A 16736-nucleotide genomic window follows, 5' to 3' on the forward strand; every position below is an offset into this window, starting at 1 on the left:
ACACTCTAAATTAAAAAAAAAAAATTATTACATAGAAGACCATGTACCAAAGTGAATATTAAAAAACATAAAATATTGTATCAATAGAAATACCAGGTTTAACATGCACAAAGCCAAGAAAACCAACGATGCCAGATACTGCATTTCTATCCCACTGTCTTTTGAACTCACCAGCAGGAATAAACTGTTGAGTACAGATACCATACAGTGCAATTGAAGCATTTTTAAAATTTAAATGGATTAAAATATATATTTCCATGGGTGATTTATAATCTATTAAGAATTTATTGTAAGATGATTTTACAATGTAGCATGCACTGTTTTGGAAACTACAAAGGAGATTGATTCCCTGGTGAAATCAAGCATTCATTTTTCTTGTTCATTTCTCATCTAGAGATGCTGTTTATTCACGTGTGAGGAACTATGATGTTTCATCTCCTTTTTCTCGCTCACTGTATTTGTTTTCATCAGCTACCTAAGACTAAAGTGGGCATTCTAAGAAATATACATTTAAACTAAACTTTTAAAATAGTGCTCTTTTCGGAGGCTTGTTTCCAAGATTCTTTTAGCGTGAAGACTTCACCCGGAGAATATGTTAGGCCAACAAAAAAATATTTATTTTTGAAGCCTACTCAGGTACAGTTTACTGCTTGCTGACATTAACATGAGTTTACAAGGTTTTTCATTATGTTACCAGAATGCTGCATATTTCTGGAAATACAGAAATAACTATTTTTATCCAAATGAGCCTCTTCCTCTACTTCCTACAAGTAATCAACATTACTTTTTCTCATGCCCACCCAGTGTTCAACCTTTTAAAGTGAAAGCCTTAATTTAAATTACCTGCCTGAGCTCCTTGGTTCAGGCACTTAGGAGCAGTCAGCGGACTATTGATGGGCTCCTGTGGGCTGGCTGCCCCTGTCACCCAGAACCTGTGTGGTCAGGCAGTCAGAGCAGGAGCCAGGCCCATGGATATGCTTCTTGGGAAGGAATAGAATGGAAGAAAGGTACAGAGAGCAGAAGACAGTCACTGATGTGGCATTACAACACAGCCCAAGGGCATGAAATGCCAGGCTCTTGGAGGAGAATGGCAGAGCCAGAATGCTGGAAAGAGAAGGTAGCCTCTTCCAGCCTGGAAAGACAATGAATGCAGGGATTTGGGGCTTTGGAAACCAAAATGGAGGAGCCACCTCCTTCCTGCTGCATGTCTGACCTCCCCACCTGCAGCCTGGCTGTACATGTCCATTGTGCTACTTCCTAACCGAGCCACCTTAGGGAGTTTCCTCAGGTTCCCTGTGCCCTTTTTCCTTCCTCTGTAAAATGAGGATTCCAAAAACCATCACCAACTTCATCCATGCCCCTGAAGGTTACTTGCTCATATAAAATAACTCTAGCTCGCTCCTGCAAAGAGCAGTGCCTGTTGTGAAGCATTTTTGCATTGTGTTGTCTACTGTCACTCGAAGTTCATGCTATGAAACTTTAATTTCTATGGGACTTTCTTCCTTCCCTAGCTACCATCTGCTACCATCTTTCTTTAGTTGTCAAGTCCTTTGCATTAAGTTAATTTTTAAATTTAAATCCAGTGATTTACCCAAGTGGCACCACTGAACATAGTGGTATAATCCAGTATTTCACTTTGTTAATTGACAGAGATGACATGGAATTACCAATACAGGCCTTGCTTTTTTTTTCTTTGTCTTTTCAAAAAATAATATATCCTTACTTAGAGTTTTAAGTAGGAGATGACTTGGCAGAATAAACTTTAAGAGTTTTAACTAGGAAGCAATTTAGGATACTATTTATAATTTTGCATCAATTTTTATATAGAATCTGGTCAACTGAATTCAAAAAACAAGGCAGTTATCAGGAAACAAGTGCACAGGACAAAGGTGGAGAAGTAGACTATGATCAGAGAGTATGGGATTTGGGACTGGATCATTCATTTAAAAATACTACATGAGTTTATAGACTTTCAGTGCTTGGTATGTTCTAGAAGATGCCAAGAAGAATCAAACATAGTTTTTACTCTCATGGAGCCCATAAGGTCAGGTAGGTGACACATGACATGTATATGGGACTTCACAACCCCAAAGCCTAATGTGTACAGGGTACTTGGGAACAATGAGTTGCCCACTTTTTCTCCCAAGTGCACAGCAACATGAACAAATGTAATGAGAGATTTTAAAACATTTTTATAATTGCTCTAAGAGAGATGTAAGTTCTTTGAGGTAGAAAAAGTGATGAGCGAATGGTATGCCCAAACAGTTGAGCTGGGTCCTCATTGGTGCACAGCACATGAGGCTTCATGAGCAGAGAAGTCATGAGCAAAGGTCACAAGTTGAAGATTCAAGAAGCATGAGCATCATGATGTAGTTTGGTTTGGTGAAAAGGAAGCCCTGAGAATGGATGTGAAAAGCAGATTGGCTTCAAAATAATCAGGACCTGCTATGATACACTTCAAAGCTTAGACTGGATTCTATAAGTCTTTAGATCAAGATAATAGCATGACAAAGAGGACACATTATTAAAATATATCAGCAAATTCCAAACGAATCTGATGGGAGGAAGAGTTGAATCATTTGGCAATGAGGTTAGAAGTTAAAAGAGCAATAGAAGAGGCCCTTAGAAGATAAAATTGATATGACTCATTTTTAGCCTCCCAGTGACATATGATGATGCCATCAACAGAGTTAAGCAGCCCAGAAAGAAGAGCCAGACTGACAGAGGACATAATGAGTTTAACTCGGGGCAATCAGTATTAAGTTGAAAGTACTGGCAGGACATTCAACACCGGAACTCCTGAGAGAAATTTTCAGTGGAGAGAGCATTCACGTACATCAGATAATTGAAGCCTTAAAATTACCAAAAGAGAGAGCACCTGAGAACAGGGGATTAAGGATATTTCCGTCAGGAACATTCCATGCTAGAACAAGAGCACACAAACAGAAAGAGGCAAGATGTGAGGCGAACACCTTCGAGTACTGCTGGAGTCACAAGGAGAAAGTGTCAGAAAGGAAGGACCAGACCAGAAATTTATGGTCCCAGAGAGGAGAGGTTGAATTCAGCGACTAAGAGGAAATTGGTGACATTTCCTGGGAGGGGAAGAGCAGTGAGGACCAAAGCATGCTGCATAGACTAAGGAGATAATATGTGGTGGCGAGGTAGAAATAGTGAGCACAAAGGACTTTTCTTCAAGGTGTTTGGTAAGGAAAGGAAAGAGAGCTTAGAATTATCTTAGTCTTTAGTTCTCCTGCAAATCAACACTTTCACTTCCTAGTTGAAGGTATAGTGAAATTAACTTTGTAATAACAGGGAGACTCTCGCAAGCCCATTAAACTGGAAGAAAGTCTGCAGTGCACTAGAAGGGAGTAACATGGAGCAATAAGAGTGGTGTTGGGAGATCCCAAAGCAAGTGGTAAAAATGGGATTGAGGACATATTGATGTGCTGCAATATTATAAAGTCTGTGTTATGTATCTCGATTGTTGTGGCAATTAGCATAGTCTCCCAAACTGCTCAGAACTGGCCACAAAGAGAATCTCAGAGATGGATGAGACACTTTACGATCCAGTTACATGGTCACCCATGGACATGGCCTGTCCTTCCAAGAATGAATTATCTTTGTTCTTGTCTTAGTAAATCAGAGATTTGTTCATAAAAGAGTTCTTCCAAATGGAAAAGGAAATCAAACTCTCAGTAGTGGATTCAGCAGGGAGTAGGGAGAAACAGTTCTAAAACCTGCCTTGCATATTAAAGATAGGAGTCAGGTGCAAGTGTTTCACTAGTGGAAAAAAAAATATTTGAGGTATTGTCCAGTTTCTGCTGCAGTGTGCTTATTGTCTTTGTGAATTAGACATTGTGAAAATTTGCATGCCTTCATAACAAAGAAAGTACATAGGCAAGATTTCAATAACTTTCAAATTCTAAAAATGAATATGGCTCCTGTTATTAATATTATTATCAGCACTAATAGAAATAATGGAAACATAGCTTCCTATTGCTCTTGTTTATAGGACTGAGAAATGGTAGAACTAAGACTCAATCTTGAACAATGATAAAGTCATGCAAGAAACTTGGCCTTGGTACATTCATTAAATACGTTAAACACAATATCAGTTTTCATGGATAATATTCAAAATTAGATTCTGAAAATATTAAACTAAATTATGCTATGGCACATATACAAAGGCAACTGAAAATGCAGTTTTAAAGTATGGGAAATACTTCAGGGAAATGTATTAAAGTTGAGAACAAGATTAAAATTATTCAGTACAATCTTGGAACCAGAATTAAACCTGGGCAGGATCCTAAAGGGTCCTCCACGCCATCCCGATTTTATAATTAAAGAAACCGAGGCCCATGCTGTCCCAGGACCTCATTACATGAACTCTCTCCAATGAATCAAGCAAAATCCCTTACTGAATCAGTAAGGCACATTAAACTGTGACAGACTTCATACTTTTATATTTAGTTAATTATTTAAAAAATTCATCTCAATTGGAATGAAACTTAACTGATAAGCAATGAAATTAATGCTTTCCCAATATAAGAGTTAGAAAAATTTGTGGCTAAACATTCGCAGGTACTTATTTAAACTTAGGGGTAAAGAAATGATGATTAATAAAAAGAAAATTCTACTGATGAGCTAGTTATAAGCCAATTCCAGCATTATTTTGAAAAACTAACTTGTTTTCTCTGTGACTAAAACCACAAATATTCTAATTCAACAAAATTCATGAACATTTATTATATGGATTGCATAGTTTTGGGTGCTTTTAAGAAATTTTTAGAATTTTAAGAAACTATTTCCTACACAAAGTAAACTTATTACATGGAGAAAACATCTAGAAGGTGTATTTTTCTGAGTGTTACACATTTTAGTTATATTTGTGACTGTGATATTATAATTATTAGTTTTGTGAAAGCTAAGATCAGCTAATTTAAAATTTATATAAACATTATTATTAATATTTAACCACAGTCTATGCATTACTTTACATGCGTGTGTCATATTTTATTTATTTCTTAGTATAAGTGTAAATATTACACTTAGAAATGATTCTTTTAATCCTTGTTAGTTAACAGTTATTTTAAACATATAACTTGGAATATAGTGATATATTTTGGACTTCTTAACAACATAAATAGTGAATCATTCTTTAGCAAAGAATTATTTTAAATTAACAATTATATTTAAATTTGATTCTTAAATACTTTGAATTACAGTATTTTTTAGTTTAAGCACTTTAACTATCTAAAGGTTTATATTTAAATATTTATTTTAGTTGCTTAATTCTTACATAAATCATAGGTGTTTTAATACCAGTTTTAGATTAGTAGTTTCCTATCTCACAGTAATTCTTCAGTTGCACCCAAACATGTGCTGTCAGACCTAACACATGCTTTGAAGCAAGCTGAAATCTCTCTGTGTGTTCATCATGGGCTAGGAATTTCTTATTTTTTTTCCTTTTAAAAAATTACTACTATAATCAAAACTATTTCACATTTCTTTCAAGAATATTCAAAAGTAAGAACCATCTAATATCCCTAAAGCAGCCCCGTAAGGGGTATCTAAGGTGAATGCATGGTAAAGGCCTCAGGTCCTGAGGGTGGATCCCTTCCCCCTAGGAAAGTCTGCTCTTTCTGTCCTCTCCCTTCTAGCTCAGCACCTCCGGACTCTTGCTGGCAAGAGTTGCTCCTCTTTGGTGCTCCTCTCCTCTCTCCTTGGAGCATCTTCTTACCTCTCCGTGTTGCCATCTCAGCCTTGGCTTGGTGGCTCTTGAGCTTCTTAGAAGGTAACCTGTTGTAGGAGCTCCTAATTTCCACTTTCTGGCCAGCCTGCTGTCTTGGGAGAGGGGCTCAACTTGCTTTCTACCCCTGAAACCCTTTCTGTACTTCTTGGTCTGCTCCCATTCCTTCCTATGCCCATCATGTTACACATCCCCTTTAGTCTCTTCCTGCTGGGCATCATGCTCCTCTGCTTTCCCACTCTCCACATTTGAGGCCTTTAAGGTCCTGGGCACCAATACAGGCTCATCAAGGACAGGTACTTCCTTTCTCTTCCATGATAATCATGTCTCAGTCTATATTTTTCTTCAGAAAAAAAAATATTTTTTCCATTTTAGGAAAAATATTTTAATGAGGTCCACTTTTGGGTGCCCCCCCTCACTAGTGCTCCTCCCACACCCGCTGAGAGGTAGCCACCCCTCTCTGGAGGGCATCCACTCACTCCAATACCTCCACTCTCCTGGGAGGCCCACCTCATGTAAATTTTTATAAAACTTCTGGATGCCATAGGACCAGCCTACAGCACTCTCCTGTGTCAACTCCTCTTAGGCTAGTGTATGCAAGCTTAGGTTGACCAAGTAGAGGACCTCATGGCTCCTATTTGAGGGTCAAAATTCTATACATCAACTGGATATTAGGGAAAATTGGGAACAAAGAGGTCCACTGGGACAGGCTATCCAACTGGTGAGGATTAGAGGTGGGATTCAAACCCAGAGTCAGCAGACTGTCTGTGTTCATGGATACTTTAAGTACATGAGGGCAAGCAGGTGAAGTTCCCACTACTAATGAATCTAATCACCCTTTACATGTTACCAGCAGATGCTTAGTTTTCTTTTTTTAAAATAGATTTAATAGATTGAGTTTGTATATAAATTCCAAAAAAAGTCAATGTATTCTATAATAAGTTACTGTATTTGAACCTCTCGTTTTCCTCTAGCCAATACATTAAAGGCAAGGAAAGAGACGAGGCCTGGGGGAAAAGGCCAGGAAGATGATAGCTTTTTGCTCTCCCTCACATCAAATCAAAGACTGACTCACAACAAAAGGCGGGCTGCCCTGGAGATACCAACGACATGTATCATTTCTCTCCATGGTGAGGCACTGCCTCTGCTCACCAGCAGAGCCCCCCAGCCATAACACATGTACTGTTTATGAATTTAGGGCTGAACAAAAGTATCACAAGAGCTGTTGTTTTCCAAATAGCGTTTTGTACGTTCATCTTGCGCTTACTGGGAAATGTTATGAGCACGTTAGATGTCATATTGCTGGGCTTGGGCTGGGCTTCTGGGGAGGAGAAACTAGCACACAGAGATGGCTTGTGCATGCTGTGACATGCATGGAAGGGCAGAGAAATCAAAGTGGCAGATACCCCAAAGACCCAAAGTTTCAAAGGTTGATGGAAGAGCAAAGATGACAGAGGATGCTGATACAAAGGGATTTTTTAAATTAGTTGCTCCAGACAGAGGCTGGTGATGGGTCAGGGATTGTAACAGTAGTCTATGGATGGCTCTGGAATAGTCAGCAGTTTTCTAACGTTAGTGTTCTCCTGGGCACCTTGACAGCTGCACACCATAGGTACTTTCTGTCAAAATTCCTATCCCACATGCTTCAGCCACTCACCTCAAGATCCATTCCATGGAAGGGATGCCAGAGATCTGGCTTGGGTTAGAATTCTCTTCCTCTAACACTTCGACACACATATTATCCTGCTCCTTGATCTCAAATCCAGCATGCATAGAAATGAGGCAAATTTACTTGTCTGCCTCCCAAATTGCCTTTCATAGAGTTTCACATATTACATTCTGTCGCTGTGGAAGACGTTTTGAGCTAAATGTTCAGTCTCGGCCGAAATGCCGCAGCCGTTTATCAAGAGCAGTGTTAACTGCAGGATGGCCACTCATGAAGTTCACAGGATTTTTTTAAATATATATATTCGAGGTTTCTCCACCTCTGGTAATTTCTGACATTCCTTTTCTCTCAAATCAGTTCTGCACCTCCTTCGCTTCTACTTTTATTTAGGAGCAATAATTCTTTGTCTGGATTATTTTTATTCCTCTTCTGTTCTGTTTCTTGTGTTCTGGGCCCCTCATCCCCTCCCACTGGAGATCCTTCTTGTCATCGTCATCATCAAACAGCCCTTGTTGGATTCTGTTGAGAGATTTCTCATTTTCCTCTCCAGGCCCCTTGCTGTGCTTCTCACTGCCTAGTAACCTGGAAACACTGAATTTAGTCTCTGTGTTCAGCCTTTCCATGGCCCTACCTTATCCTTTTGCCTCTTTTCTGCTGCTCTAAGAAAACTTGCTAAATTCCTGCTCAGTCTTTTGTCCAAGGTCTGAGGTTCATAGCATGCTCCATACCACTCTCCTTTTTCCTTTAAGGAACCATTAGAATTTATCTCCTGCATGTGCCATTCCCTGACCTACTGCAAAGTATTAGAAAAGTGGGAAATGACTAATTGAGATGCAACTCCCATGCCCCGCCCCGCCCCATTACACCAATTTCCCCCTGGGAAGTATTATTTCCCCGTCAGCTCCTACTCATGTTCATGGTCATTCAGTGAGTGCATTTCTTCAAACCCTTCACTAGATACATGGGATGTTTGCAATGAACACTTAAGGATTTTTTGTTTGATAAAAGTATTAAGTGATGTGCCTGCTTTCTTTAGAACTTTCTTCAAATCACCTTTCCCTCTGTGTTGTCTGCTGAGTTTATTTGTAAGTAAGGTCTGCATCGTGGTGGCCAGGAGTTAAAATCATCGAATATGGCAATAGGAAAAGGTCTACAGGTTGCTTTTGTAAAGCATGCCTTATTAATCTGTACATCGGGGAATTTGCAGGTACCTCCATTTCTTTGGTCTTCTTCCTTAAACAAATCTTTATCTTCTTTAAAAAATTACAGAGCGCCTAGCATTTATGAACAATGAGACAAAAAATAGATATATAAACTCTATATATTAGTTTCTTATTGCTGTAGTAGCAAATTGCCACAAACTTAGTTGCTTAAAATAGTGCATATTTATCATTTTATGGCTCTAAAGGTCAAAAGAGAAGTCATATGAATCTAAAATAAATGTATAAGGAGAGCTTCATTTCTTCCAGGACATTCTAGGAGATATCTGGTTTTCTTCCCTCATCCAGATCCTAGAGGCCATTGCATTTCTTGGCATATGAACCCCTGTCAGCTGGACATCTGCTTCCACTGTTACAGCCTCCCTGACTCCGACACTACTGCCTTCCTCCTGTGAGAACCACTGGGATTGGATTGGCACCCCCTGATTTTTCAGGATGATTGCCCCATCTCAAGGTTCTTAACTTAATCACACATCTGAAGTTCCTTTGCTACATAAGGTTACAGATGCACAAGTTTCAGGACCGCGAATGTGAATGTATTAGCTACTCTACATAATTATAAATTTGAACCTGTGTATAGTATTTTTCACATATTGAATTGAAAATAAACATATTAATATTCAAATGAAGAAAGGAAATTTGTCACTTAAGATCATATCAAGCAAGCACTTGATGCTTTGATACAGCATTATGTGGAAAAATTTTAATGAAAAATATTTATCACATATTCTTAACACACAATACTTGTTATTTATCAAGTTATTGCTGCTGATAAGCTGATTGAAGCACTAAAAATGAGGGAGACTTAAAGTTGCAAATCCATTTAGTACTTCAAGGAAATTCATAGATTTTTCATGTAAAAAATATGTCAGCTTTTGGAAAAATCCTACTCTTGGCATTTTTTTCTCTTATGCTGCCTATTTTTTTTCATCATCAGTTTGGACATAAACACTTTGTCCTGTAAAAATCAATGAGCCAAGAGCAGCTGCAGCAGGGAGCCCTGCATGCTTTGGCAGGTGCCTGGCTTGCTGGGGCCACTGACCCAAGCCTCTTCTGGGTTGACCAGATGTTTTTCACCTCCCTATGACCTGTTTTTAGGACACCAGTAGGGCTGTACTTCCTGGTCCAAACCATATGCTAGCACAGAGGCTCAAAAAAAAAAAAAGTTAGTAACTTTATAAAGCAAACATCCATGGATAGATTACATGGATGATGATCACAACGCATCCAAGTAGGCATCATATGGCAAAGTCTGGTCAGCTTCAAGTCAGTCAGTTCGATCTAGTTCATCTACTACATTTGTGAAACATTAGCTTTCCTACATCATAAACAAATGAAAAATATTTAATGTATTTTGTTAAATTCATTTTATCGTTTCCAAATTATTTTTTATTATTAAGTACCATTTTGAATGTTCTCTTCTGAAATTCTTGCTTTTATCCAAGATTACTGTATTCCAGTGAGAAGAAAATTAAACATAGGTTTGACTCCCATATTGTTTCAGAAAATTAGTTTCCTTTTAAAAATAATTACTAAGCCTTGGAGATTATGAATCATGAACTAATTGTAAGCTCCCTACCAACTATTTCAGAAGCAATTAAGCAAGAGAAATGCTTTTCAAACTGATCAGGTTTTTTTATCTATATAAAGTTTAGAAAGTGAATCTGTGAAATAATGAAGAAAAAACTTTGATTTTTAAAAGAGAATAAAAGTTTAACTCAATTATATGATTTTAGTTTTACTTTTTCTATGAAAGTACTCAATGTGGTGGTCTATGCCTGTAGTCCCAGCACTTAGAAAGCTGAGGCAGGAGGACCAGTCTGGACAACACAGGAGGGAAACAAAAACAAAAAATGAATCAGTAAGTTTTACATCTGTCCTTAAAAAATACATTTGTTCTTAAAAAATATTTCCTTCATCAGTTTTCTTTTTTTCACTTGGAAATTATTGATATTTTCTGTTGCCTAATTAATTCAAAACCCTGCAAAATTAATCAGCTTTTCCATATTTACTTATTAGGGTAAGAGCAATATTTTTACCCAAGAATTTATCATTTACTTGCACCTCAGAAGACCAAATCCATTTGGCCAACAGCAGTGATCTGCCTGGGAAGGAAGTGTGTCTCTGCACCTAGATAGAGACAGTGAACTCATTGATAAGCGGGATCACAGCCCTAACCCTGTGCTCCTGCTCTCTGTCTCTTCTCCCTCCATTCCTTTCTCCTTCCCTCCCATCTCATCTTTCTACTAAGTTAATAACATTTGAATATAGGAGTCGTCACTCCATTTACTCGTTGCACCATTCTGCATAATTGTGCTTTGCTAATATGAGAGACTCCACTGTTTTGGAAATGTTTTTTAGCCACTGTCTTCTTTGATCCTCATAACAGCTCTAAAAGATAGGAAAGAGAGACAGTAATGTTCCCTCTTTGACATGAGGAGACCTCCTTAAATTTCAGCAGTCTCTAGGAGTTCTGCTAATGTCATGACCTCTCACCAAGCCTCTAACTGCCAGGTGCGCTTGCCCTAGGAGAAAGCAAGGGAAAAACACAAAAGCAGCAAAACACATCTCTATCAAAAAGGCAGTGTTCCCTGCTGCCTATTTCAAATGTACCATACCTTCAGACTTTCTTTTCACTGTCACTTTTCAATCCTTGCTCTGCAAAGGGAGTGGCTCCCACCCACGATGCCCAACACTCTGGATTCCCCATTGCTGCCTTTCTTTTCTTTTCTTCTTTTCCTGTGACTCCTACTATTTGGGGATATACTATGCATTTCATGTATTTTCTGACTCCCCAGCTACAATGTAAGATTCTCAGGGGTGAGGACTTCATGTGTCTCATACCTATCTAGCCAGCAATGAGGGTGAGAAGAGTGTGAGAAGCAAGACAAAGACAGCCTGACGGACAGGAACAGCCAGGCCTTCCGGGTCAGCCCTTCCTGGAAGCTGAGGGTGCTCCACTGTGGACAAGTGGGAGTTGAGAGTCTTCCATTCGCTGAGTCCGGAGCCGGGCACTCGTTCCTCTCCCCATTCCTCGGCAGGGCAGCCTAGAATGGTGTCAGGTCAGCCCTGTTTGGCTGTTCCCTGGAACACGAGGAGCTTTATGGGATTTTTGTTTTTTGTTTTTCTAATGAATGAATAAGGAGGGAATGAAACCAGTCATTTTTATATTAAAGTAAATCAGTGACACTGAACGCTTTATTTATAATTCTGCCATTAAAGCCCCAGCCAGACAACTCAGGAAATAGAAAAGGGATATTTGTGTTGAGGTGGCCGACTCGGTTGTCCAGTCAGCACTGCCTTTCTGAGGTCAACCTTTGATGCTGTTGGCAGCAAGCAGTTTCTTAAAATGATAACATAGACAGGAAAAATTGTAATTTTAACCTTATAACTTGAAGAAAAACTACAGCTTAGGGATACAAAGTTATGCAAGATGTTTTCCCTTTCAGAAAGTTTACCAACCCCACCCCCAAGAAAAATTCCTTAGGGTGTTGAGGACAGAGAAACCCTATAAATTGGGCTCACAGGGATTGGCCCTTCCTCCCAGAGACCTCCACCCTCAAAGATGCAGTGCTGTCTATCAGCTGGCAGCAGATCACAACTTCAGCATGTGGAAAGGCCTTCATCTAAGGAGCCTGACGAATAACTGACCTGACAGATGTAGGAACACACATTCTAGATCACCCTTAGCAAAGACACCACAAAACCACAGAAACATCCCCAGCCCAGATCATAATGTGCCTCTCCCCTGAGGGCCCTCATGCTGTTCTCTCTGAGTGTACAGCTTTTAAATTTGATCTGGAAAACCTCTTCACAATTCTCACTGTGTCTTAAAAATTTTGTTTTCTCTGACAGGAGTCGCCAAACCTACAACTTACCCCGAGGGTGGGGTGAGTTGAGGAACCTTTGCCACTTTGGGGGACCTCCTTAGACCCTGTCTGTGACATGGTGACATCATTGGCAAGCCAGCAAGGCTGTACATCCCTAGCAGAGAAGCCATTCTGAGCCTTCTTCCCCTAATTCCCTTCATTCCTTTGTGCCAGGAATTTCCCCCTGGAGACTGTAATTCACACATACCAATTCAGGGATTGAGCAAAACCACAGGCTCGCAGGATAAAGATACCAGTTCAGTCCGCTCTATCCATCAAAAGATGTGTACGTGACATTTTAGTTACCAGTCATTCTTCCATGAGACTAGTCATCAGATCCCCTGATTAGCCTTGTTAATGCCTTGGGAAAGGCCTGGTAATTATAATGAGCTAAATTTAGAAACAGCAGTCATTTTTTGGTGGATTAGAAATAGTGAAAGTCAGTGTCTATCAGTCTTTTCATCTCAAAGTTACAAGAAAATGATGAGAAATAATGAATAGAAATATACTTGCTGTAAAACAGCTTTTATTTCAGCTCCTTTGTATGTCTAGCTGCTTAAATATAAGCACGTTTATGTTCAATATCTACTTTGTGCTGTTGCTATGATCACAGAAAAAATTTTAAGTGTTCTTGGTCTTAAAATCTATAAAACAAATATATTTATATATCTGTACACATACGCATGTTGTACACATAGATGTATATGCATATATATTTGTATGTAGAAGTATGTATGCATGTATCTCTAGTCCTGTGTTAATTAAAAGGGGCTACATTTTTAGAACTGTGTCACTAGGCATTTGTGTTTGTAAGAACATCACAGAGTGAATGTAAACAGTCTGAGGTGGTTATAACATCACTAGGCAGTGTAATCTCCTGAGCCCTCTGTTGCATATGCAATCCATTGCCAACCATTTATTATCTGGCACATGAACATATATATGTGTACATATGTTGGTGGTAAGGTAGGTCAGCTCTGGTGTGGCCAGCTCTACTTGTTGCTTGCCTGACCCTTTTCCCGCAGCCCTGTGTCTGTCCAGGGAGCCTTTCATATCATCCCCTCCCACAGACCCAGCCAGGGGCCCCTTCTGCAGCAGGATCTTGTGTGGAGAGGCCCTTATCAACTAGTTTCTGCTTATTTCAGTCCATTCCTGAAACCTGAAAATCCTCAAGATAGCGAAGGAATTTGTTTTTCAAAGTGGAATTTTATACAGCCAAACTTGGGCAGAAAGTTTTGACCTAGAGCACTTTTGCAGCTCACAGCTTGTAAAGGATCCTATTTGGTCCTGCCAACAAATGACTTTACAGTAATATAAAGGTCTCTCTTAACTCCTTTCAGTAATTCAACATGTACTTAGTACATTCTTTGTGCAAGACACAGTGCTACAAAGTATAAGAGAGGTTTCACACTCATCAGGCACATACAAACACCCTACAGTATGAATCAGCTGCTTGAATAATTTGAAATTTCTCCAGGTACTATAGGGTTTCAAGAAGGAAGGAAGGTTCTGGGCCAAATCACCAAAGAGCATTCAGGAGGAGGTGGCACCTAAACTAGCAATGAGTGCAATAAATAGAAGTTCAGTAATCACAGAAGAAGGCAAAGGAAAAACACGAATTGAAAGCCTCTATGGACTGGGCATGGTGGTACACACCTGTAATTCCAGCACTCCGGGAGGCTGAGGCAGGAAACTCTCAAGTTTGAGCCCAGCCTGTGCACTAAGCAAGAACTTGTCTCAAAAAAAACATTTTAAAAAAGGCTGTGGGATATATCTCAGTCAAAAGGCACTGGGTTCAACTCCAGTACCACAGAACAAACAGCAAAGGATGTGTCTGTAGGAGAGTGGTTAGGTGCCAATCACAGGGAGCAAAAAGGAGGGAAACTTCAGGGATTTCTCAGGAATAAAGGTGGTGCTGACTGGGGTGGGGTGGGGGGGACAGCAGAGGTAAAAAGATGTTGATTCAAATATCTGTCAGGACAGTGGGGCCTAGAAAATTAGGAGCACGAACTTTCTTCAGGTTTATAAGTCATCCACAGAGAAATATGTAGCTGGCATCAGGAGAGACAGACTGGGACTCTGGAATCCCTCAGAGGTAAGATTTGATGTGATGCATCCATAGCTGAGACATTTGAGAATGGGAGGAAAGAGAAGGGCAGAGCAGAATGGTAGTATTTTCATCCAGGTTTGAATGACCATCCCTAGCGCCTACTGCTGTCCTTATTTTTTTTGTATTGCTTTTATACTAACACATGCTTGAATATATAATGAACGTGTTCATGGTGGGGAGGTGACACCTATACATACTGCATCCTAATATTCTTACTGCTTTTGGATGACCCTCTACACTAGGAGCTGTCTCTTGAGAGTTTTCTGGGCACAAGGCAGGGAGGAGTAAGGTGAGATGCACTGGCATCAGAGATTGGGGGTGGAGGACCCCACTCCACAGCCACAAGGAGCGATCACTCCAAAGCGTCACAAGTGCCAAGGGGTAGACACCCTGCTCTGTGTTTGCCAGAAGAAAATTTCTCCAACATCTTGTTTAGTCAAACAAATGTCAAATGCACTTGTCTCCTACCTAAATAGAAAAATAGCAGTCCTTTCAGGACCACATCAGCTCTCCTGCAAGGGTCTCCAACTCCTCCCTCACACTTTTTCATAAAAGAAAAAACTCCCCCTCACATTTCCCCATAAAATAAAAACTACATACTCAATGTAAGCATGACAGTCTTGAGAAAAAAATATTTTCACGAAAGCAATCAAGAATTCATCTCCTTTTTAAAGTAATTCCAACTGAACACATACCACATACAGTGAAGCCACTGGGAGACAGTCTGGAAGTGCACTCACACTTGGTCATGTTTGTCTAGGTTGCTCGTAGATGCATGTGACAAGTGACCTGCCTGTCCTGCGCTGGAGTGCCCAGCCCGCCCGGGCGCCTTCCCGCTGCCTGCCAACATGGGCAGCCTCCATGCCCTGGCTGCGGTGGCCGCACTGCGTCCTGTACTTCATGCACTTAAGAATAAGATTTTATTTTGGTAGCTTGCTTGATTCGCTGTGATAAATTTAGAACAAGAGGTAAATGCGAGGGAGGCAAAATGTTCACGAGCTCTTCTACAAGTCCCTCCCCTTCTCTGCGTGAGAGCAGCTCTCCGCATGTGACACAGGGACATGGGACTGGTACCCTCTGCCTGGACCCGCGTCTCTGTCCCACTTGTTAGGAACATACAATTCCTACTATTCCTTTCTCCGTCTCCTCATCTGTAGAGGGAGGAAGCTAAAGTGCCCCTCTCAGGGGCTATTGTGAGGCCTACATGGTATAAGGACCTGGGATATTAGAAACTATACGGTAACTGTTAGCTTTCTCAGTTATCCTCATTAATAGGCTAGTTGTGAGAATTAAGGAGAAAACAGAAAACATTTAGAATATAGAGAACTCAATAGAAAGTATTGCCTAAATTTTTGTATAGTGTTAAAATTGAAATTACTTGATTTTTAACATGTGATTTTTAAGTTATCAGTTACAGCTGAAAAAACTATGAGAAATTAAGTATGCCTTAGACACTAGTACAGTATATAAATTGTTAACCATGACCCAAAGGTCTGGAACCACCAGTATGATGTTATTCCTCATTGCTTAGCATGTCACCAAACCAAACTCCTCATATTTTATTATGTTTATACTTTGAACTAATATACATCATTCTGTAGGGTTATAGCAACATTTGTAAATTTTGTGTTGGATAGATGAGTGTTTGCCCTTCTCTAAACGTTTTAGGCTTTAGATGGACTTGCTAGAAAAAGAAGAGTTTAATTCACTGCAAAGGACACTAAAATTAGGATAATTTTCCAAGACCTGTACTGCTCAAAAGTGACTCTTTTTACTACTCCTATGAGAGCTTCAGTACTGATATTATGGATGTTTGATTGACTCTGAAGTATGTACCTAAGTAAGATACATGAATTTGGTTCTTTGTAGAGAATCTGAACTGAATACCCTAGAAAATACTTGCAGGAGCAAGGAATTAATTTTTGTAATATGAGTAAACCTGATTGTAGTTAGTCTGACACTAACTTCAGAGAACACAAGATACCTCTTGGAAAGGTCAAAGTACACTTAAATCCACCACTGTTCATGTAAGGAGACTTTAGATTTGGCCCTCCACTGCAAGATTCCTCTTGGCTTGCTGTTCCTGTAGAATTGGAATTGTTCTAATGCTTGGAAGAGCAAA

At 39.7% G+C, this 16736-nt stretch overlaps 1 protein-coding gene and 1 non-coding gene across 6 annotated transcripts in view; one reads left to right on the forward strand and one right to left on the reverse strand.

The window, feature by feature from the left end:
* Positions 1–16736, forward strand: part of Kcnq5 (potassium voltage-gated channel subfamily Q member 5) — a 478936-nt gene that overhangs the window by 163951 nt on the left and 298249 nt on the right. The gene's annotated exons all lie outside the window — the stretch shown is intronic.
* Positions 74–212, reverse strand: LOC147828916 (small nucleolar RNA SNORA8). The gene has a single exon (XR_015449976.1). It is a non-coding gene; the product is annotated as a small nucleolar RNA SNORA8 (small nucleolar RNA).

Source organism: Heterocephalus glaber, unplaced genomic scaffold, assembly GCF_053883595.1.
Source record: "Heterocephalus glaber isolate CG9 unplaced genomic scaffold, H.glaber_assembly_v1.0 deba00000818, whole genome shotgun sequence".
NCBI classification, from domain to species: domain Eukaryota; kingdom Metazoa; phylum Chordata; class Mammalia; order Rodentia; family Bathyergidae; genus Heterocephalus; species Heterocephalus glaber.